This window comes from Tamandua tetradactyla, chromosome 17 (assembly GCF_023851605.1).
Source record: "Tamandua tetradactyla isolate mTamTet1 chromosome 17, mTamTet1.pri, whole genome shotgun sequence".
NCBI classification, from domain to species: domain Eukaryota; kingdom Metazoa; phylum Chordata; class Mammalia; order Pilosa; family Myrmecophagidae; genus Tamandua; species Tamandua tetradactyla.
Window position 1 is genome coordinate 4,509,014 of NC_135343.1, and position 23,660 is coordinate 4,532,673.

The window sequence follows — 23,660 nt, forward strand, 5'->3', positions numbered from 1 at the left end:
AGACACCAGAACATTTAACCACAGGGAGAACAGACCCAAGGGGCTGCCTTGCCCAAAATGACCGTCCCTAAACTCCCTTATGGGGTCAGTTTCCCACCAGGTGGTAGAGTGGAAAGGCACGAGGGATGGAAAGGCAGGGCTCCCGGCCTTAGCGTGCGCGAACTGCCCTAGGCAGGTACTTAATCTCTCTGACCCACCATCCCACCCTCTTACATCACAGAGCCCTGGGAGCAGCCAGTGGGGCAATACCGGGAGAGCACTTTGCAGATGACGGAGCACTGGGCAAGCCAGAGTCTCCTCCATGACCGGAGCTACAGGTGTGCCCTGTGCTGCCTCAGCACCTGGCATGGCACTGGGTGTTTTAACTGAAAACATTCTTTCAGAGTAAAACTACAATAGATTTTCAAAAAGAGAAAACTCAAGAGCCCATCACACCAAGCACCTTCATTTCAGTATATTGACACCCACATCTTGCCCATATTGACATTCCATTTTCCTTTCAATCACTCAGGAAACAATTTATTGACTGGCATTCAGTTCAGGCACTACAGATGCAGCCGTGAACAAGACAGAGTCCTTGTTCTCACATTCTATGGGGGGGTGGGGGGAACAATAAGCAAGCAGACACCTCATCAGCCAGGTGGCATGAAGGGCTCTGAAAACTGAAGGGAGGAGCTCTTTGAGGTCAGGTGGTCAGGGAAGGGACGCCCCTCCTGAGAAGGCGGCAGTTGGGCAGAGACCAGAACAAAGGGTGTGAACAGCAGGAACCCGCCTCTCTTCTGCTAGGACTCCAACTACCTTAGAAATACATTAGATTCCTTGGTCATGGAGGCTTTGCCCATTTTTTGCAATGATTTTTCACTCTCTCCTTCAGCTTGAATGGTTCTATCGATCAATCATCAAGTTCTCTGATATTTTCTTCTGCAGTGTCCAATCTACTCTCAGTCCCATTCAGTCTATTTTTTATTTCAGATATTGTACTTTCAGTTCTTGGATTTCCATTTGCTTTATTTTTTAAAAAAAAAATTTCCATTTCTGTGCTGAACTTCCCTCTGTTCACTCATTATGGTCATCATTGCCTTAAAATCTTTGAACTCTGAATATATTTATAATCGCAGTTTTTATAAAGATTTGTCTGGTAACTCCAATTTCTGTTTAGTGTCTGGGTCTATATCCATTGGTTGTTTTCTCTTTAGTGTTGGCCACACTGTCTTGTATTTATATGCTGGATATTGTAGATAATACATTGCCAAGAATCTGGACCTTTCTTTTTCCTTTAAAGTGTTGAGTTTTATTGTGGCAAATAGTTGATTAACATATTATATTAATCCAACAACGCTTGTTTTTTTTTCATGTGGGTGTCATATAGTCCTTACTTTAGAGAAATCCTGCTCCTAATATGTGAACTCTCCGTAGTCTCAGATGAATGCTCAGGGTGTGCAGTAGGGGCTCCTCACTCTGGCTGGTTAGAATTACTAGTCTCTCCGCACTGAGTGACCTCCGGAAGCTCTGTTTGGCTCATTGCCCCCCGGCAGTTGTTCTCTGGCACACCTCAGGGCAGCTCAGTATCTGGACAAGATTTTAGGGGACTGCTTCGAGCATTCCTTCTCTGCTTAGGTCTTCTTGTCCAATAGTCTGCCCTAGCACCCCGAGTCCTGATCTCTTTTTCCTCTGCCCCCCCTTTGGTCTCTACTTCCCTATGCCTTAGTTTTGGCAGAAAATCAAGATGAATGTGGGGCCTGCTGCGTATGTTTCCATTATCTCAAACGGTTTAGACCTGCCCTGAGTGTCATTCATTTCCTGAGTATAGTCGCATCATCTATTTTGTCCAATATTATCGTTGCCTAGGGAAGGAGAACAATTCTGATGTTTTTTACTCCATCAGGACTGGGATCAGAAGTCTGATTACATTTTTAAAGACGACTCTGACTGCTGTGTGGAAGAGACTGAAGAATAAACTACTTCTCCTAAGGTCACAAGAAGGAGACTGATCACAGAGTTCTTGAAGCAGAGAGCCTTAATGCTTTAACACCAGTGAAAACTCTATGCAAACTGGCAAGGCAGGAGTAAAATGTGGACCTTCAGATACACCCTTGGGAGCATACGACCTGTTCTGATCCCTGACGCCAGGTAGAAACATGCTGGAGTAAAAGGACCTTCTCCCAGGTTTTCTGAGCAAGCTCGACCACAACTGTAGGAGATGTTGGCAGTCCCCTGAAACTCCTTCCCAGTTCAAAGCCATAACCAGTGGACCAATGGGCCATCTCGTCGGGTAAATCCAGCCACTGGAGCAGAAGAGCCCAAGTGTGTGGCGTCAGGACCTATCTCTTCGGTCATCTTCAGCTGCTGGGTCCTTTGTAGCAACTCAGAATCCTCAGATATAGAGCAGGAATGGGTCACACACTGCTTTTCCTATAAATTTGGGACCAAATCAATGCTCCAACAAAAATTATTTTCCAAACAACTGCCTGTCCCTGGCACTGTGAGAGTGAGTCTGGGTAGGGAAGAGGCCAGCAGTACTTCCTGACCACCCAGCCAGATGGCTCTCTGGCATCATCTGTCCCACAGCCTAAGGATGGCATATCAACCTAACAGCTTGCAAGCGAACAGAAAGATTTTATCAGCCCAAACAACAGTCCAAACCCAAACACACCCAGTCACTCGGAATGCCTATCAGGCAGACAAATACCAGAGAGGGTCCCCCCTCCCCCCTTCCCCTGGTACAAGATGTCACTTGACAACCAACCGAGGTTTGGGTTTCCAAGCTGGATTACCGGTACAGTGACCTTCCCCTGTCTGGCCTGCCCTTGTCGGTGGACAATGACATTCCAAGTTGCAAAAGGCCAGGGCTGGCCCTTGGAAAACGATTCAGCCTTAAAAATTCCATTAAAACCCATTTAAACACCCATGTGCTTCCCAAAAAAAAGCAAACCGAGAAAAAACAAACAAAAATTCAACAAATGGTGGGGCAATAACAGGATACTCACATGGAAAAAGAATGACATGTGACTCCCGCCATACAGCATACAAAAAAAAAGTCCATGCCCAACTCTGCAAGGAAAATCATTGCCCTCCGCCTACGCAGTATAAGACATTCTAGTCTCCCTGAGAATGTGGGGATGTGCCTGGCCCTGGCACCATGGGATCAACAATGCCATCTGACCAAAAGGGGGAAAAGAAGTGTAACAAATAAGGCATCAGTGGTCAAGAGAGATCAAATGGATTCAAGACACTATTCTCAAGCTTCAGTTAGACAGCGCTGATTGCCATGGTTCCCTAAATCCCAATCCGCATCACTCCCGTTGACTCGAGACTTTATGAAGGTTTCATGTACTAGGTTTGCCTTCTTGGAATATATAATTCCCAGAGGGTTCCTAGGTCAAGTAAATCCTGAAACCCAGAGGGACCCGCCTTTCAAGGATTATCAATTAATTGCATACCCCTAGCCTTTGGTGTAGATACCCCTTCTCAACATGAAAAAGTCAAAACAGGCTGTTCTAGTTTGCTAGCTGCCAGAATGCAATATACCAGAAATAGAATGACTTTTAAAAAGGGGAATTTAATAAGTTGCTAGTTTACAGTTCTAAGGCCGAGAAAATGTCCCAATTAAAACAAGTCTATAGAAATGTCCAATCTAAGGCATCCAGGGAAAGATACCTTGGTTCAAGAAGGCCGATGAAGTTCAGGGTTTCTTTCTCAAGTAAGAAGGCATTGGCGAACACAGTCAGAGTTTCTCTCTCAACTAGAAAGGCACATGGTGAACACGCTTAGGGTTCCTCTCTCATCTGGAGGAGCACATGGCGAACATAGCGTCATCTGCTAGCTGCTTCTCCTGGCTTCCTGTTTCATGAAGCTCCCTGGGAGACATTTTCTTTCTTCTTCTCCAAAGATCACTGGCAGGTAGACTCTGCTTCTCATGGCTATGTCATTCTGCTCTGCTCTCTCTGAATCTCTTTCATTCTCCAAAATGTTTCCTCTTTTATAGGACTCCAGAAACTTATCAAGATCCACCCAAATGGGTGGAGACATGTCATCACCTAATCCAGTTTAACAACCACTCTTGACTAAATCACATCATCCAGGGAAATGATCTGATTACAGTTTCAAACATACAGTATTGAATAGGGATTATTCTACCTTTATGAAATGGGATTTTGATTAAAACATGGCTTTTCTAGGGGGCATACATCCTTTCAAACCAGCACACAGGCATTGCCCAAAGATCCCTTTAGATTAGGAGAAGGATTAAAGGAAGAGGAGGAATAATTGAGAAAATGGGATTTAACAAACAAGTATAGCTGCTGAATCACTATATTGATATTCCTTCTAGTCTCCAGTGTTTTGGGAGCAGTTAGAAGGAAAAATCTGAGATGGTGGAATGGTAGCCCATGACAAATTCTGGAATCTGTTCTGTAACTACTTGTTGAAGAATGCTTTGAAAATTGTTGCTTTTTTCTTTGCTTTGTATGTATTTTATATTTTACAATAATATTAAAAAAAAAAAAAGTCCACGTGGACAGAAATCAGTTTCACCTCTCCGTCACCTACTTCCTCTAAGCTCTGGACTGGTTCCTCTATTGTTGTATAACCAGCCAGCATAATCCTGAGAGTTCATGCAGAGAAGCCGGCTACCTGGAATTTGTCTTCACCAACCCCATGTTTAAAAGCTTAGTGCAAACATTAGGAGAAGGGCAGATGTATAAATGTGTCCTGATAAGAAGCCGCACACAGAGGTCAGCATTCCAGAAGCTCGGCTCCCTCAGGGAGTCCTATGGGGGTTCCCTATGAAGAGGCAGAAGAGACAGGCAGAGAGCAGACAGACAACATCTGTGTCCGGCTTCTGTGCACCCCGAGAGATGCGTATTTTCCAGAGCCTGAGATAGCAGCAGCAGCTTCTTCAATTTCCCTTTTATCTGTATGGTCTTTCTTCTGGTTGCATTGGATTCCCTAATGCAGGGGCAATCATTTGCTCACAAAATCATTTTCTTTATTTTGGCTCAATCTCCTTCTGATTTACATGTAACACCTGTGCCACGTAATTGCTACAGCTGATAAGAAGAAATGGGCAGGTACAGTAAAATCCCTATTCAATGTCCGAGAAAGCAGTCATGACCACGAGATAAAGGATCCCAGGGGAGGTTCTAAAATGTTTCCATGGAATTTGGACTCAAGCAACCGTCATCAAACCACCCTCCATGAAGCCCACGGGCGCAGGCTGGTGGAGCTGTCAGGTTCAAGGAGAAGAGCAAACACTGGCTGGCAGCCTGGAGTTTCCTTGCTCCTGCCCAGCCTACCACTGACCCGGCCCCTCCAAGGCTTCTGAAATCGGACACCCAGGCCTGCGGCCTCCCAGCTGCCGGGCCACCCAGGCAACTTGACCTGTTTGCTCTTCTTCCCTGGTCCCCTTTCGGCCAGAGGAAGCCTGGCCCGGCTCCACCTGCAATGAGGTACAGAGCCCATCGGTGGGAGTGACGAAGGCCAGCGACAAAAGCTGCCCATGCGGGTCTGGGGCTGCTTTCTAAAAGGGATCATTTAGTTTTGAAGGTGGAAACTGCTGCCTTTTACCCTGATTCTCAACCGTCCAGTTTGATAACACACTGCAGGGAGCTGGTGATATTTTCTTTTTTCATTACGTTGCTCTCTCCCCCGCAGCACATCTGCGGGAATTCTTCCTGGCCCCCAGTCCCAGGCAGGCACCACCTTCCCCCCTCAGGTCCTTCCCCTCCAGGGGCTCCTACCGGCAGGAAGAAAGTCTCCCCCAGGGGCTGCAGGCCGGAACCACCCCTGTCCCATCCTGCTTGTGCCACCTGCTCTGAAAATGTCTCCTAGGAAGTCCCTTGTGCTGAGAAAGGACCCACCAGAACCAGCAACAGCTCTGGCTCATCACAACTGTCCCCCCAAAATAAGGAGCTGCCGGCAAGGTGGGGATGTCCAGCACAGGTGTCCCCTCTCCCCGTTCGCTCTGCCAGAATCGGGTTCTGGGGTCCCACAGGCCTGGGAAGAGCAGAACGGGAAGGCGCCTGCGGGCACCGTGGCCACCCAGTATCAAGCTGGAGACAGACCACCAGGCCTCCCGAGTTCCAAGGCTGGTGGCCAAGGCCAGGCCGAGGCTCTGTGGAGGGGAAAAGCCCAGCTGAGCCTCCAAGCGGCGCCAGCCCGAAAGCCCTGGGACGCGCTGTTTGCTCCCCCAAGCTGTGCTGTTCACACAACCAAACCCACGGAAACCGCACCCGCACCAGTGGCCCTGCTGTGCGTTTCACATGGCAACGGCAAACCACACGCCCACACTGCCTGCCCAAACCCTTAAGAACGTTTCTTCTAGAACAGTGTTGACACGCATCTGATTAAATATTTTCCCGCTCCACCTAGCTGACTCACAAGTGCCCGGCTCCTGCCTGTGCGCTTGGCCCGGGCGCGCAGGGGCAGTGATGAGTTTTGCTTCCCTACCTCTGCTGGTGGCACCCACCGGTATCCCGGGCAACGCACAGCCCAGAGACCAGGACAGCACAGAAGATGGAGTTGGGGAGAGCAGGGAAATAAGAGCAAGAGAGGACAAAACATCTTGCAATGTGTTTAAATACCTGTGCTAACAATTCTCTCCCGCCCAACAAAAAGGCAGTTTGCAGAGTACTGGGCGGTGAGGTAGGGAGGGAGGCGGTACCGGCAGGCGTCGGGTCAGCTCAGCTTCAGCTCTGCCCACCTGGGTGGGCCGCGGGCAGGGGGAGGCACCGAGCTGACCATCACGGCTGGAACCTGGCCAGCGGGCCCGGCCACGCCCGCACCTGCCTGTCACTCGCCCCTTGGTGCGGCCTGGCCACGCCTTCCCTGCCCCGGGGTGGTCTCAGCTGTGCTGCTCAGGTGTGCTGGGGTCACACCAGCTGCTCCTTATCTACGAGTGGGCACGTGGGGGCACCAAGCAGGCTTTCCCCACACCCCCGACGGCCCCGAGCGCCGACCCCTGCCACACCCTGGCCTCGGGCTCTCGGGCTCTCGGCCTCCTGCCCGCCCCCGGCCCCCTCCCGGCTGCACCCTGCCGACAGCGCAGCAGAGCCGGTCCTGGGCTCCGGCCACTGCCCCCCCCCAGCCCACGCGGCACTTGCGCCGAGTCATTTCTGAGGAGGCGCGGCACAGGGCGGGAGGAAAGCTGCAAGGTGCCCAGCGGGCACCCGTCGGGCAAAGGCCAGGGTCCTCGGGGCGAAGGTGGGAGCCGGACGCGGCAGCTCTGAGGCCTCGACCTGCCTCGCCAAGGCGGAAGGGCGTAGGACGTCCACGTTTTACACCCAGAAAGTTCCCTGCGACACCCAGGTCTCCGATCGCGATCACGGCGTGGTGAGAATTAAACCTGGGTTTCTCTTCAGCACCAAGACCCAGCACTGCCGCGGTTCTCGTGCATAGAAAGCCTCAGATGCGGGACCACAAAAACCCGCGTGTCACCAAAGGCAGATTATTTCCATCTAAAAGTTCAATTCCATGTCATCAAAAATCGCTTACTGAGCCCCTATTCCGTGGCTCTTCTGCGCAGCCTCAGAACCCACGGCGCAGCGCCCACCCTCAAGACATGCTGGGTCTGGGGGAGGCACATCCCTACCCCGGGAGGGACTCAGGCCCGCTGGCCCAGGGAGGCACAGAGCGGTGGGGGGCAACCCGGCCCCGCCTGCCCGAGCCTCGCAGCCCGGCCCCTGGCCCCCACCCAGGCAGGGCTGGGCCTCCGCGGGGTCCCGCGTGGCAGGAGCAGAGCAGCCCACCCCATTCTGCGGTGGCAGGCACCACGCTCTCTGGCCTCATGTGGTCGCGGCAGGGTCTGCCTTCAGGACAGCTGGAGGAGTACCTGAGCCAAGATGTCAGCCCTGGGGCTCCGGCCGGGACCCGAAGGACACACAGCTGGGGGCCGCCCAGGCTGGGCCCGAGACCCCACTGTCCATGCCGCTGAGCCCTGCCCCGTCCCCCGCGAGAGTGGGCGCCCCTTGCAGCCCGCTCTGAGGACAGCTCCGGGCCTGGCGGGCTCTGTTCCACCATCTCAGCATTCCCAGGGGGCCCACTAGCCAGGGCCGAGCCGGTGGGATGCTAGCAGGGAACCAGGGAAGCTGGCGGGGAGCATGGGGGCCTGCTCCATTCTAATGAACTTCCCCATTGCAAGGGTGACCGTCTCCTCCGTCCCCTCCCCAGAGGAAGCTGCACCCAGCCAGTTCAAATAGCAGCTCGAACCTGCCCACCTCTGTGCCAAAGCCTCCACCCTGCTCAGAGTTCAGGGGGCCAGGTTTCAGGGTGAGGGGTCCCCTCTCCATGCAGGGCCTCACGGCCTAGTACTGAGTGAAACCACCGCAAACACAGAGAAAACACACGCTGGGGCCCAAGGACAGGCATTAAATCCAAGTCCCACTGGGAGCCCTGGGCCCAGCCCATCTGGCCCCCACGCACCCCCTCCCTTCCTGGGACTCGCCCCTTGCTGCACCCCCACCCCGCAGTTCGACCCCCTGCCCACAGGCCCCGCCAGCCCCTCAACATGGCCCCCACTCTCCTGGCCTCTGGGCACGTGGGCGGCTGCCAGCTCGCTGCCCCTGTGCACCCGCTGCAGAGGGGGGCCTGGAGGCCCAGGTGCCCTCCCAGGGGAGGGATGTCAGGCTTACAAAGGTGGCCCCTCCCGCCGGGTGCCGCCCTGTGGCCGGCGGGCCCCTGACTGCATCCACAGCGGTGGGAAGGCCCCACGGGAGGCCCTGGCACCAAGACCCGTGACACCCCACCTCCCAGGGCCCCGGAGCCGCCTGTCGCCTGCTGCTTCTGCCTCAGCTCCCAGGCTGGGGAGCCCTGCAGAGGGGCGCGCCCGTGGGCAAGCGGCTCTGCCGTGAAGTGGGTTCTGGGGGGTGGGGAGTTGACACAGGGTGCTCACGGTCAAGAGATAATGGGGCCAGTGTCAGGATGGGGGTGTCCATCCCCGGGCCCAGCCCGCGGGGAGGCCTGGCATCTGCAGAGCTGGGGCCGATGAGGAGAGAGGACAGGACAGCACAGGGCAGCCCTGCCGAGACTCGGGCCGGCGCAGGGGAGCCTGGGGTGCACCCCCTGAGGCATCATGGTGGGCACCTCCTGAAGCCCCACAAATAAACATGCCCTGCTCAGGGTGGGGTCCCTGCCAGCTGGGCCACACCCACAGGGCCCGGATGCACGGGGGTGAGAGTGTGACCATCCAGGGGACCGGGGCATGGCTGGAGTCCTAGAAAGCCACCAGGAGATGGCCGAGGCCAGGGAACCCCCTGCCCGGGCCCCCAGGGAGGGGGCAAGCACCTTCAACATGGCCAGGTAAGTGACAGGTAAACGGCAGGTAAGCAACAGGTAAACAACAAGGGCCGCGGGGTGGGGGCGGCCACCAGGGGTCCCTAAAAGTCCCATCCATGCCAACCTGGGTAATGAGGCCGAGCGTGATCTGCACAGCGTCCCCTCCCTCTCAGGCTGAGCTGCTCACAAAGGCAACTCTTCGAAATGCCCAGGAACCAGCGGGAACCCTCCTTGGCACCCAAGCAGGGCTCAGGTGAGGAGAGCATCCGTCCGTGGGCTCCGTGCCCGCAGGCATGGCTCCGGGCAGCACGGCAGGGGCTGCTGCCCCCAGGACACCCAGCCAGGCCTGGGGAGCCACCCGAGGCCCAGCGAGGGATGGACGCGTGGACCTACTGCCCCCACATCGCCCGCATTTCAGGGTGCACCGAGGCAAACGGGAATTTTCCTACTATAATTCATCGGATTAGAGAAAGATACACAAAAACTGCTAGGTCCACACGACGAAACCCCACTCAGCACTATAAAGGAACAAACCTTTGATATGCAGAAAATTTTCTGGGGCTGGCGGAAAGAAGCCAGAGAAAAGAGGCTGCGTGCTGCCTGGATCCATTTATGTCAGACTCTAGGAAACGCAGGTGTGCTGCGGTGGCAGAGGGCACACCGGGTCCGGGGCGGGAAGGCGGGACTCTGAGGGGTGCGGAGACACTTTCTGGGGTCAGGTATGTTCACAGCCATGAAACGGTGATGGTTTCGTGGGTGTGTACGTAGCTTAAAGCTTATCAAACTGTACATTTTAAATATGTACAGTTTACTATGCCAATTTTTTTTTTAAAAGCAATTCATGCTGATTGCAGGGAAAGAGAAAATATGAAATCACACATAATTCCATGGAGCTAACCAGAAGTACATTTTGATGTTTCCTTCTAGTCTTTCTCTACACATGTCTATAAATAATGCTTGTTTTTATGCCTGACACAACCACCTTTCTGAAAAGTTGCATATTCTGAACTTCTCTTGTCTTTTGTAAGTGTTCTGTCCTGAGCTTTGGGCTCTGTCCTGCTTGCACGCCACCCTCTCAAGCCCACCGGGGAAGGAGCCAGCGGCATGCAAGTCACCCCGCGCCCTCCAGGCCAGCCCGTCCCCTCTCGCGGCTCCAGGCCACCCACCCTCCCTGCCTTCTCTTCGCCTTAAATCACGAAGCCCCCTTGTGACTAAGCATTTCTTCCAGAACAGTCCCAAGGCCTCCACGTTCTCGGCACACAGGTGACTCAGCCCCCTCCTGGGCTGCTGCTCCGGCCGCCCAGCGGTCATCTTTCTAAATAAGATAATGGTCGATAGGCATCTTTGCATGGGAACCTCCAAGGGCCGACGTAACCGTTAACTTGGGACACATTCCTAGAACTGGGAGGGTCGAGATAAAAGGATGAAATCTTTTCGGGCTTGGAGACACAAAAACATCTTTGCCCGGTGCAAAGATACTTCCCCCTCCCAAAGGCACGTGTAAGTCCCCGCCACACTTCTCCGCCCGCACCGAACGCCGCTCACAAACAAGCAAAACCAACAACTCTGACATCATCGCAAAAGTAGCTTGTTTTAACACGCACCTGTTTGATTACTCTAAGACTTGCTCACCTGTAGTACCTTTTACTTTTCTCTTCCTGTTAACTAATTCATATCCTTCACCTGTTTTTTTTCCCATTGGGAAGTTCATTCCTTGTATGAGTTGTTTATATCAATTTAGAGAGTGGCTTATGTAAAGGAAGTATTTGACATCTGGTTTAGGCATTTCTCAATTTATCATCTGATTTTGTATTGGGGTTTTTGCTGGTTGGTTTGGTTTGGGCATAGCAAAATTTGTATTTCCTCCCTAATGGACAAATAAAACAATTTTGGCCTGTGGCTTCTGCCTCTGGCATCATATTTAACACGCTGTTTCTCATCCCACAATTGCTGAAGTACTGACCTGGGTTTTCTTTGAGCACTATAATGATCTCATATTCACATTTAAATTTTTAACCCAAGTAGAATATATTTTGGAGCTTGATTTGAATGAGGGATCTGATGGTTTCTCAACTAGTTAGCTGTTAACTAAATCTATTATCTTCTATTTTCTGGACTTCCTAGTCTGTTCCATGGATATGCCTATTCCCGTTGCAATATCAAAATGTTCAAATTATCGCAAAACTACAATATGTTTTAATACTGCTAGGTTATCTGCCAAGATTCTGGCTGGGACCTGCATTAAATCCATACATTAACCTGGGAACAGCTGAAATATTTAAAATATTGATGTTTCCCTTCTAGGAAGATGCTAAATTGCTCCATTTATATAATTACCCGTTGCCTTTTTTTTGTCCCCAATGCACTTGCTTCATTTTCTTCCTACCTAAACATTTCCTATTTTAGAATAGGAAATTCTAAACATTTCCTATTAATATCACTCCCAGGTATCTTATCTGTGTTCGCTCTTGAATGGAATACCTTCCCGTCACGTTCACTACACTTTATGCAGGCCGAGAGCAGATTCATGTCTCTGCAGCTTCCATGAGGCGAGCACAACTGGTACAAAAGCTTCTGCAGGACGGTCACCTCCACAGGCCCCTTCCTCCCGGACACAGGGCCCAGCCGGTTTGGCTCCAGTGCTTTTGACACCCCCTGCCCTGATAGTGCTGCCCAGCAGACACAGCCTGTCCCCTCCTTCCACTGGACAGGCCGTTCCCTGTGAGAGGGTATCCATGCTTCTCCACCCACTCAAATGCCACTTCCAACCCCCCTGCCCCAGGCCAAATTCACTATTCCGCACCTGCTGGCATCTGTGCTGGACCTGCCTTCTAGAGAGCCCCGCTGTCGTCCACTCTCAGGGGGCCCTGCGAAGGTGCCCCGTCCAAGGCTCCTTCAAACCACAGCACCACGCATGGGGTGCCCACAAATGCAGGCTGCCCAGCTGCACGGGGGCCCTGCGGCCGGTGGGGAAGGCGCTCATGCCCGTGCCAAAAGGAAGAAGTGCTCCAGGAAAACCCAGAGGCCCAGGGACTGGGGACAAAGCAGCCCTTATGCATCTGGAGATGGCCCCGGGGTGCAGAGTCAGCCTGGCCCTGCTCTCCTGGCTCCGGCCCAGCCAGGACTTGGGCTCCTCCCCGGGCAGGAGATCAGGGCCATGCTCAGGTGAGGGGGGGGGGGGCGGAGGGGGCTGGGCCCTGGCCACGATGCAGACTCGCCTGCAGAGCTCGTTAGACACCTGCGGGGACCCGCCCCGAGCTCCTGCAAGCTCCTGCCGCAAACTCGCCTGGGGGGCCCGGCCATGGTTCCCACTGGCCCTGCGAGGCTGGTAGCAGGTAGCCCGGGGACCACGTTCCCGTTCCTCGACCCCTCTCCACAGGGGCAGGGTGGACGGGCAGGGCCAGAGGCCAGCGGGGAGCTGGCGTGCACTATCCTGTTTAATTCGCTCTGCACACCTGTGTGGGTTAGTGCCCCACCTTACGGGTGGGGAAATGCATTCAAAGGTGCCAGTGTCATCCCAAGGGACCAGGCTGGGGCTAGGACCCCAAAAACAAAAGGCCATATTTGAGTTCAGCTAAGAGTGGAGGTCCTGCAAGCCCCAAGCACCCATCTCCTGGGAACCCTGAAGCCCCAGGCCGCCCGGCAGGTTCGAGCCTGCAGAAGGAGGGTTTTGTGCCTCTACTGATCAGGCTCTGGCCAGCATGGAGGCTCTGCGGGTCCCTGCTGACCACCACCCCCCCCAGTCCCCTCCGCATCTGTGCTGTGGCTGAGCCAAGCCCCCAAGCCGTCCCTGCTGCCCTGGGCCGTGCCTTCACAGGTCCCTTCCTCCATGCAAAAAAAAAAGAATCAAATTTAAATTATATTCCTATTTTACAACTGCATGGGTATCAAGCTGTAAATATTAATATTACATATTAAAACATTTTCTTTGACCAAAAAGTTTCATGTTTTGCAACGGAGTTTGAAAGAAACTGGAACATTTCTGTGGGCCCCCAAAACTTTGCCCGGGCCTCGGCTTGGGGCTCCCTGTCCCATCGCAGGGCCTTGTGGACATGCACACATGGCCACCTCCTCCGTGGCCCGCCCAGTCCAGTTCCCGGCTCCCCTGTCACCTTCTGCTGTCCTAATGCGACTCCCTCACACCCATCCTTAGACCGTGGGGCCCTTCTAAAGGGGCAGGGAAAGCAGCCCACAGAGCGCCCAGAGCTGAGTTGCCCCGCAGGACCTCCTGCCTGCTGGACAGGCCAGTCTGGGGGATTTGATTTCTGTCCCTGTCTTTGCCTGCTGGCTAACTAGTTCCCATTCAGATAAGCTTGACATCCGGCTCTCTTCTACAGGCGACGCGATGGCCAAGGTCCCCTGCAAGACTGGACCATGAGAAAGGACACGCTGCAAGGGCTTCCCAGGGGGTCATGGTGGAGAGAGGTGTCTGGGGGGCCTCCCGGCCCCCAAGTGCCCAGGACAGGTGCACGTCTCTGGAGCTAAAGCACAGCGCACCCTTCCCTCAGGGGCCAGTGCCTGGGGGAGCATCCAAAGCCTGGAACCTGAGGGCAAGGTAAAGCCGAGTGGCTGTCACAGGTGGGGTGCAGTTGTCACCTCAGCCCATGACATCTTTTAAGTTCGAGTTCACATTTGGTTATGGCTTGTAGACTACCTCCTGCTAATACCCATGGCTGTCTTCACAAAATATTTTTTCCCAAAAAGAAAACATTCAGGAGTGGAAAACCAGGTTTATTCTTCCAGCTGATGAAACCTCAACTGCAGAAGCATCGTGATCGCCGGCACCCCCTGGGGGAACCTACTGAAATTGCAAGCAAAGTGCCCGGGAGGAAAACACAAACCACAAAAAGGGCAGCGTGGAATCTCCACCACTTTGGAAGCCCGCAAATATTCTATCTCCAAACATACCCCCTTAGCTCTTTACCTGTGAATCTCTCTCTATAGGTCACATACATACACAGACTATTTTTTTTTCAATTATGTGTACTGTTAATATGATAAATAAAATACAGTGTCACCTAAAAGAGCCTCGAAATTCACACCATCTTTTTGTTGGTACATCTTTCCCCACTGACAGAATGTGAAAAGATAGGTTTCCCAAATTGGTCGATGTTACGAAGGGAACCTCACACCCAGAAAGACTGGGAGCCCCGGCTTTAGGGGCTAGCCAACAGTCTTTAAAAACCGCACACCGTGGCAGGCCAGCCTCGACTCGAATGCAGAAGGAGTTCCCTTAGTTCACAGCAAGGGGCTTATAGCGCAATTCCGTACCAAAGACTATACGTCCATCGGGAGAGCAGGGAACTGTCGGCATATCAACATGAGGTTACCACAGACGTGTTTATGGTGGAATCGGGGAGACACAAGGACAGATGATGTTTGGGAAATGTCTCTTCCCACGGCTGGTCCTGTCAGCGCATGGAGAAGGGTGGGTGCTCACAGGACTGCCCGGGGGGCTGGGAAGGCCCAGGATGTGGTCACCCTGGAGCCACCCGACCACCCACCTGAGGGCTAAGTCTGGATCCCAGAGCCTGGGCTCAGGGGATGGGTGGTCAACCCCACGCAGACCCCTCGGGGACTTCAGGGGGCCACCTCGCTCTCTGCCCCACCTGGGTCCCTTTGGGTGGGGAAAGGCGAGTCAACCTCCCTGAGCTTCATTTTCCCCCCCTTTGAGTCCAGGGTCATACTTTCCACTTTCAAAGTTTATTCTGAGAATCAGTAGGGTGAGTATTTCTTACCTGCTCAGTGGTGCTCAAAATAAAGTGCCTGCTAAGCTCACTGTGACCCCCTCCTCTTCCTCTGAACCCCCGCAGCTTTCATTCCCGTGGACAGCGGGCGAGGGGGCTTAGCTGGGGCACTGACACACCACACGCTTTACAGGTTCCAGAAACCCACAGAATCCCCCATCCCAGGCCGTGGGGTGTCTAGTCCCAGCCCCGCTGTGTGGGTGGGGGACAGGGCTCAGGGGGTCTCACAGCGGGCGAGGGGACAGCCGGGATGTGCACCCAGGGGCCCTAGTCTCAAGGTCCCCCAGCACCCCCAGGACATGCTGCCCACTGCGGGGTCCCCCCAAGGCCCAGCCTGCAGGTGCACCCCCAGCCCCGCCTCACAGGACCCCCGCCTCCAAGCCTGGCAGCTCCGCCTCCCCCCTCACTCTCCATTTTAACTGAGAATGCCATAATCCCAAAAAGGGGGACGCTGCGATGGTGGCACTGAGGCTGCCTCATAATAAAAACGGTTTTCAGCTCCCTCTCGTACCCCGGCCGCACCTGCCATTTCCCGCAAAGGCTTTCCTTCTCCCAGCAGCCTCGGGAAGCGGGGAGCACAGTCTCCCAACGGGTGGAGGGGCGAGAGAGCCCCAAGTACCCCCCAGACAGCAGGGGGCCGGGGTGAGGGGCCAGAGTGGGGGGCCGGGCAGGCCCCCAGCCTCCTGCTTCCTCAGCTGCCCGGGACCACGTGCAGGAGGGCCGTGGGGGGCGCTGGCCCAGGAACGGGGCCCCGGGCACCCGAGACCCTGTGCCCATCCCGACCTTGGGATCAAGGCAGGTGAAACACCAACAGCAGAGACTGCTGCGCCCGTGCCCTGCTCTCCCCGCGTTGCCCCCACAGAGGGCCCGGGAGGGGCAGCCGTGCCCTGGGCACCCCACAAGGAAAAGAGCCCGAGCGCAGGGCCAGGGCCTCGGGGTCCACCACGGCACCGCAGCCTCCGGGGAGAAGCGCCCTGGCCAGGTGCATGCACAGCCGTCCACGCCCGCCGAGCCGCCTTCCTCTCCTCCGCTGTCCTGGGCCTGGGTTTCTCTCAGGCATAAAATGCAGGTGAGTGCGAGGCTGAGCGGTCAGGAGGCGAGCACGCGGCCGGGCCCAGGCGGCACGCAGCAGGCTCCAGGCAGCCGGATGCTCCAGCATTTGTGTGCCACATGCACATGTGCACACACACACAACAGGTGTGCCACGCAGCTGGGCAATCCCGTATTCATGCGCCACACATTTGCATGCACACACACACATGTACAGGTGCATCAGGCAGCTGTACATGCCCGAATTCATATACCATACACACACACGTGTGTGCACACACAACAGGACCATCAGGCAGGCAGGAGTATTCTGTGCTCACATACGCCACACGCACACACAGAGATTTCAGAATCTCATTGCACAGGATGAGAAGAACTGAAAGAACACCAGCTGTTGCAGATAAAACACTGATTGCAGTTTACTTCGTAATACACAATCGCTGTGCACACCCCCCACTTAAAGAAAGAAGGCTGTTACACATAAATCAAGTTCTGTTTTCAATTCATAGGAAGAAGGTGCTAGAGAAACCTAAGGCGAATCACGTGGTCTAAACCGAACCCCCACTCCTCTTTCATAAAACGTATGGGTTTCCCTGGCCTTTGCCGAAATTCGGAGCTGCTGGCCCCGAGGAGTGCGGGGTGGGAGGGATTGGGGGGGGCTGTCCCCTCTGGGCATCCCATGACCTCCTCCCCTCTCAGAGCCCGCGGGCCGGGGTGTGTGTCCCACGAGGCCGGTGGCAGCCCGCACGTCCGGGTGGAGTTCTGGGGGCGAAGGTCCCTTCCTGTCACCCCACCCCCCACCCAGAGGGCTGGGGCGATGCAAACCCCAAATCACGGCCGCGCCCCACGAAAGCATGTGAGATGCGGCAGCAAACGGGGTTCTGCATGGCGCGCTGGCCAGTGACGCCTCATGGAAACCAGGGGCAGGCAGCAGGGGAGGGTCAGGGGGGTGGGAGAGAGGCAAGTGGGGCGGAGAGGGTCGGGGGGCTGGACCAGAGTCAGGGGGTCGGGAGAGGGACAGGGGGGAAGGTCAGGGGGATGGGCGAGGGGGAGAGGGGAGGGGCAGGGGAGTTGGTGAGGGGCGGAGGGGGGCATTGGGAGAGGGGTGGGGGGACCGGGAGAAGGTCAGGGGGGCCAGGCGAGGGGTAGGGTGGCAGGAGAGAGGCAGGGTGCCAGGAGTGGGGCAGGGGGCCGGGTTCCAACAGGCCACACCAGGGGCGCCCTCTGAGGCCAACATGCTTCCCTGCCCGGGGCCTGGGCAGGGCTGGTCTCCCAATGGAGCTCGGTGCCCTGCGGGGCTTTGGGGCTTCGGGGGAAACACCTACGTGTGAAAAACAATTGTTTGAGGCAACCCGTTTAAGGAGGACGCTGTGTGGACAGAGGGGACATACTTCAAAGGTTCAAAGGAGAGGACCATGTAATGTGCCAGAAAAGCACATTTGCTAAAAAGGAAGACCTGGTTGGCCGCCCTGCTTTTGTCAAATGGCAAAAGGTGAGAGTGGCCTGGGCCAGCAGTGTGGGGGGGCCGGGAGAGGGGGGATCTGTCCACAGCGGAAAACCCCACAGCCTGGGGGGCTGGCGCCAAGGAAGATCCCATAATGTGGAGATGCGCGTCCCCCGGCGCCATGCATTCCGGAAGCACCAGGCCCTGCCCCTGCCCATCAGACCCCAGCGGGTCACCCTGCCCCGGGGTGTGCCTAATGCCTGCCGGTGGGCAGATCTGAGGGTCCCCAGTGGGTGGCACGTCCACACTGGCTCCTGCTCCCCAAGGGGGCCCCTGTCACCTCTGTTCTACATGTGATACCAAATAGGCTGCGGGACCTAATAGGCCGGCAACCGTCAGCTATCCAAAAATCTGGGGCCACTGGGCCAGCACTCTGTGTTTCTGGGGGGGTCGATGGGTGCTGCACTTCGCCTTTCTGAGGGGGGGGCGCTGGGTGCTGCACTCTGCTTTTCTGGGGGAGGCGCCGGGTGCTGCACTCCGCCTTTCTGGGTGGGGGCGCCGGGTGCTGCACTCCGCCTTTCTGAGTTGGGGGGGGCGCTGGGTGCTGCACTCCGCCTTTCTGAGTTGGGGGGATGCTGGGTGCTGCACCCCATCTTTCTGAGGGGGGAGGGCTGGGTGCTGCACTCTGCTGGGACAGAGCATGGCTTGGGTGGAGCTGGGCGCCCACAGTGCCCGCCCCGCCCCTCCGCCGGCCACGGGGAGCTGCGACGGGGCCCACAGCACGATGACTGCACGAAGCTGGGGGCTGACGGCCGTCCCCTCCCTCCCGGGGACCAGTGCCTGCCCCCTCAGGAGTGCCCTGCGCAGCCGCTCTGGGGGTTTCCTTCAGCACATCCAGACCCCACATGGGGAAGGGCCCTCTGGTGCCTAGGGAACTTTACCCGCGGGCAGGGGTCCCGACGGGGGTTTTGGTACCTGCCCTTCCACCTTCTTACAAGTGAAGATGATAGAAGTGTCATCGCTATGGCAACTTATGAAGCGTTTTCTGCTCACACAGTGCTCGAGACCCACCCCCCACACACTCCCGTGGGGCGCCCACGTCGACGGCCCTTCTCCCCCACGCAGATGGCGCCTGGGCTTCGCGACGGCCAAGCCCGGTGACACACGGCACCCGGCTGGGCGCGGCCTGTGTGGGGTCACCGAGAGCTCCAGCCCGCGCGCTGCCTTCTGTGCGCCGCGTCGGGGGCAGAGGCCAGGGGGAGGCCACTGCTGGGCTGCACGGGCCAGGGCGGGTATTTTCTGGAAATTCCAACATTTCCCACATTCCAGACGAGGCCACAGCGGGGCCAGGAGCCAGGCTGAGCCCGAGACTCTCCTTCCCACCCTCACCTTTCAAAAGCTTCTTGCATAATTTATTTTTACAGATACCTTAATCAAAAGAACTTTCTGAAACCTCTTCCTACAGGCATCTCCCCGGCTCAGCTCTGCATTACGCGCTGGTGGGGTGCAGTGAGGGGGTCCCTGGGTCGGACGCGCAGCCTTCTCGTCGCTTCTTGTCCGGCGGACGCTGTGTCCACCTCGTGTTCACATGGAACCTTCTGCCCGCGCTCGGCCGGCGCGCCCCAACATTCAAGGCAGACAGAGTGCCCTGAGGTCCTCTCGCAGAAAGAAGCACAGGCGTTTTACAGGTCATTTCCCTCAACTGAAAGTTTCTAATTATTTTCCAGATGCAGAAATCTAAGAGTCATAGGACTAGACTAGTATTCATCTGATTTCCGTTCAGTTGGGGAAAATAGAAGGAAGTAGAACGTTGGCCAGCACTGTCACCCCATCTAGAGATGACTTAGAAACCGCCCCAGTGTTGACAGGTTTCTAGACAACGAAAGGGACAGCCGCGACACCAGGAGGCAAACCCCGGGTGGGGGTGGGGTGGGGGGGTAGCTGGAAAGGCCCCACCTGTGCAGACCTTCCTGTCTTGAGAGGTTCAAGATCTCCCTCTTAGGGGACGTTCTCTTTCATCTCCCGTGCATGTGGCTGAATCTCAATGTTACTTTAAATCCCACTTCCTCCGAGAAGCCTTCCCTGACCACTTCACCTTTTACCCAGTGACCCAAAGTCGCTCTTTCCCCAGTGCTCCTCTCAGCCCCGGGAGAGAATCCCCAGCAGGCCCTCAGCTTGTTCAGCCTCCTCCCGGTGCTACAGAGGCCTGTGCCACCTAACGATCCTATAACCCGGGCCAGCCTGCCAGGTTGGCGGGTGCAGGCAGTAGCTTCTCGTCTACTTCTCCGACCTGCTCCCTTCTGCCTCCTTCCCACCTCACCAGGGTGCAGCAAGGATGGGAGGGTTAATTGAAAACCATTTTCAGTTCCCTTTAGATATCATCAGCCCAGAAGCAGGAAGGGTGGACACCAGCTGGGGGTACTCAGAGGAAAAGAGGAGGAGGGCACCCCACCCCCCATAACGACCACCACCTCCTGGGGCGCAGAGCCCACCTGCGGACAGGTGACGCAGAGCGATTGCCTCACAAGAGGCCCTGCTGCTTAAAACCAGAGAGCGACGAGGTATCACATGAATTAAGCTCAGGAAACATAATCACAAGCCAGGACCCAGCAGGCCAAGCCATGGGCCGGGGGCAGCAAAACGAAGCTCATGTCGATAACATTCTGTACAGCACACCTGCGGGGGAGAAAGCCCCCCTCCCCCAGCAGGAACGCCTCTACTCTGCTTCAGGCACCTGTGCAGGGTATCCCCACCACATAAGTGGAATTTCTAGAAGCATCCGTGCCCTGGCAGGCACAGGGCAAACCTCCCAAGGAAGAGCAAGGGGTTGCAGGCTCGTGGGGTCAGACCGAGATCCACCAAGCCGGCTGGGAAGAGTCACCCCCAGAAGGGCCCCCGACCTCTCAGGATCCCCAGACAGCAGACAGCACACTGAGGGCTGCCGCTCCCCCCCCCCATTCCCCGGGAGAGACCCACACACACACACACCCAGTGGCAAGCAGGAAACTCAGGGGAGTCGGTGACTCGGCACATCCAAGCTGAGATCAGAACGGACAGGCACCCCTTCAGAGGGCCCCCTGCCAGGCGCCCTGCAGCGCCCACAACGGCACCTTTATTCACTTTCTAAGGAGGACAGAGACGCTTAGGCTCAAGTCTGGCCAGCGACTCACAGCCAGCCTGGCACGAGGTCAGTGAGGGGACCACCTCCCCCGACAAAATTTACAGGGCACCGAAAACTTAGTAGGATGCCATTTTAATGCAATATTTCACAACACCCAAATTAAGGCAAAGATCCCCATTGAACAAAATTTACCATGAAGACAGAGCTGGTATCACTGATTTTTACCCTGTGCCCCACTCCAGAGCCAGGAAACCAGCCCACGGCCACCTTGGCCCCTACACAAGGGCCCTGATGCGACTGCCCTGTCTCCGCACCATTTTCTGACCACACAGGGCCCCTGGGAATGAAGCTCCTTAATCCCAGGTGCGAGCCTGGGTGACTGAGTGCCAGGGAAAGCAGCAGGGATCTAGGCAGGTTCTATTCTAACGTCTGCTCTGTGTGTGTGTAAGTGTGAGTGTGTGTGCGTGTCATTCCAAGGGCGCGTGCAGGATGGGATAAGAGAGAAGGCTACCCGATCAGCCTGGGAAGGTGTGGGGTGGGCTCTAAAAGGGTCAGGAGCTGCTTGTCTCCCACTCCAGGGAGGTCCTGGCTCAACCCTAACTGCCGGGTAATGCCACCAGGCCAGCCGCGGACCTGTCCCTGCACCAGCCCAGGTCACACAGCGCCCCTCCTTTCTCCTGGCGCTTCACAAGCCACATGTGAACCCATCTGCGAACCACTTACACTGACGGCTAGTTAACCTCGTCCTCAAGCCCTGCCCGGCTTCACAGGAAGCTTCTGGTCAACACAAGTCTGGGACTTGGACTACTGACTTCGACTGTGGACACTTCTTAATCCAACCCAGAACCCCTGGTCCGCGGCTTGTAGCCAAAACCGAAAACCTGTTCAACAAAATACACCATCCCTGAAGCCCGAGTCAGAGCCTCGCCAGGCCTGCCCACTGCCCGGCCCAGAGCGCCCCTGGGGGGCAGGGGGCACGCACGCCCCGTCCGCGAACCCCTGCGCCCCGGCCCGGCGGCCCCCCTGCCCGGATCCTGGGGCGCGCTTCGTGGGGCGCCCCCGGTGCAGAGTTAAGTCCGGCCAAAGTGAGCCCCGGGAAACTTCGGGCGCTTGCCAGAGCGCGCCCGGCCCCCAGCCCTACCCCCGCGGCCCCGGGTCCCCGGCCGCCGTCCCGCGCCCCCCGCTTTCGCAGCCCCCATCCCCGGTACCTGGCCCCGGAGCGCGGCCCGGGTTCGGCGAGCGGCGGCGGGAGAGGCAGGGTCCGCGCGGACGCGGCGGCCGGGGGCTCCTCCGCTCGGGGCGCGCGGCCGGCGGCGGGGACGCAGCAGGTGTCACCCGGACGCCAGGCCTCCCAGCGAACCGGGCGGGGGCCCAGACCCGGCCGCGGCCCCGACCTGCCCCGGGCGCCCAGGCCCCGCGCCCCGCGCGCGCTCCCAGCTCCGGGCGCGGCGGCTCGGCGGGCTGGGCTCGGCTCGGCGGGGGCGGGGGCCGCTCCTCCCGCCCGCGGCCGCCGCGCGCACCCCCCTCCCCGGCGCTCCCCCCACCCGCGCGCCGCTCCCGCCGCCCGCCCCCGCCCCGGCGCTCGGAACCCTGGGGGGAGGGGGGAGGCGCGGCGCGGGACCCGCCCCACGCCCACCTCCTCGCTCCTGCGGCCCGCCCGCGGCTCGTGCACCGCCTGCCCCCACCCGGGCCAGGCGCCACCCTAGGGGGCCTCTGCACGCCCTCGGGAGGGTGCTGCACGCACTCTTGGGGGAGGGGCTGCACGCCCTCGTGGGGACCTCTGCACGCCCTCGGGGGTCTCTCCACGCACACGGGGACCCCTGTACGCCCTCTGGGGCCGCCCGCGCCCCCTCCGGGGCAGGGAGGCGGGCGCGGACCGGGGAGCCCCCACCCCAGGCCGTAGAAGCCGCGGGCCGGTGGGGGAGGGCGGTGTGCACCTGAAGAAAAGTGGGTTTTCAGCCGCGTGGGGCCAGAGCGTCTCCGGGCTAATTGGGGAAGCTGCCGCCCCGTCTTGGGGTGACTCACTGTTGTGACAGCGCCAGCGTGGGAAGAGCTGCTGGCGCCCGCGCAGCCCCGCCGCCCGCTCCCCCTCCACGCTGGGCCCGCTCCGGGAGGCCGACGGCGCGCGGGGACTCCAGGGCCCAGGGCGCCCCCGCCCGCCTGCGGCCCCCCGAGAACAGGGGGCTCTTGGGGCCAGGGGGAAGGGGAAGGCGCCCTGCCTCTCCGTAGAGACCGAGGCCGCGACGCCGCCATGCCGCCCCCGGCCAGAGAACGCGAGCCTCAGATGCTGACACCCCAGTGTCCCCTGGCGTCCCCCCGGGGGCGGGGAAGGGGCCCGCGGAACCCGGGCTGGGAGGCAGGTCTGCTGCGGGAGAAGCGCCCCGTGGTACAGCCATCCCCGCAAGCCAGGCGGCGTGGAGGGGGCTCAAAATCCCGAAAGGAAGACCTGGAGTCAGGGAAAAGAAACTGAAGATACGGCCTTGACTTGGGCCAATAGGGGGAAGTTTGCTTTTGACATTTTTGATGTAATCCCTTTGGCACAAGATACTCATTGAAAAGCCCCTGTTGGCGTTTGGCCAAGTGCTTTGAATCCTTGTTGGAAAGAAAGGAAAACAGTGACTTAGCCTTACAGCCCCCCCCCATTGACAGGCGTCCCCAAGGGACAGGCCACTCGTGACCCTCAGACCAGTGTCTTTGTTGGGGGGAGGGGGGGCTGTGTCCAAATCCTCAAATTAAACCAAACCACAGAAAACCCTACAGGCCCTGCCCTCCTTCCCTACCTTGAGCCTCTGTTCCTTGCTATTCAAAAATCTCACTTTTTGTTGTGGTAACTGCTAAATATTTATTGACTCCATAAATTGCCTTTGCACCTAAGTGTTTCATTTGTTTTCAGAGTGCAGCGCGCCTCTGGCCTGATTTGTGTGGGTTGTAGGTGGCTCTTGGAGTTCCTGCCGGTTTTGAAAGGGAAAAAAGCGCAAGGCTTCGCGAGGGAATAGCGGGGGGAGGGGGGGGTGTGGGGGGGGGGTGG

General features: G+C 57.2%; 1 protein-coding gene across 1 annotated transcript in view; it reads right to left on the reverse strand.

The window, feature by feature from the left end:
- CRACDL (CRACD like) overlaps positions 1-22,020 on the reverse strand; it is a 103,305-nt gene extending 81,285 nt beyond the window's left edge. The window contains 1 exon segment of the mRNA XM_077133839.1: positions 21,841-22,020. The gene's annotated coding sequence lies outside the window, so the exon portion shown is untranslated.
- Positions 22,021-23,660: the final 1,640 nt, after the last annotated feature.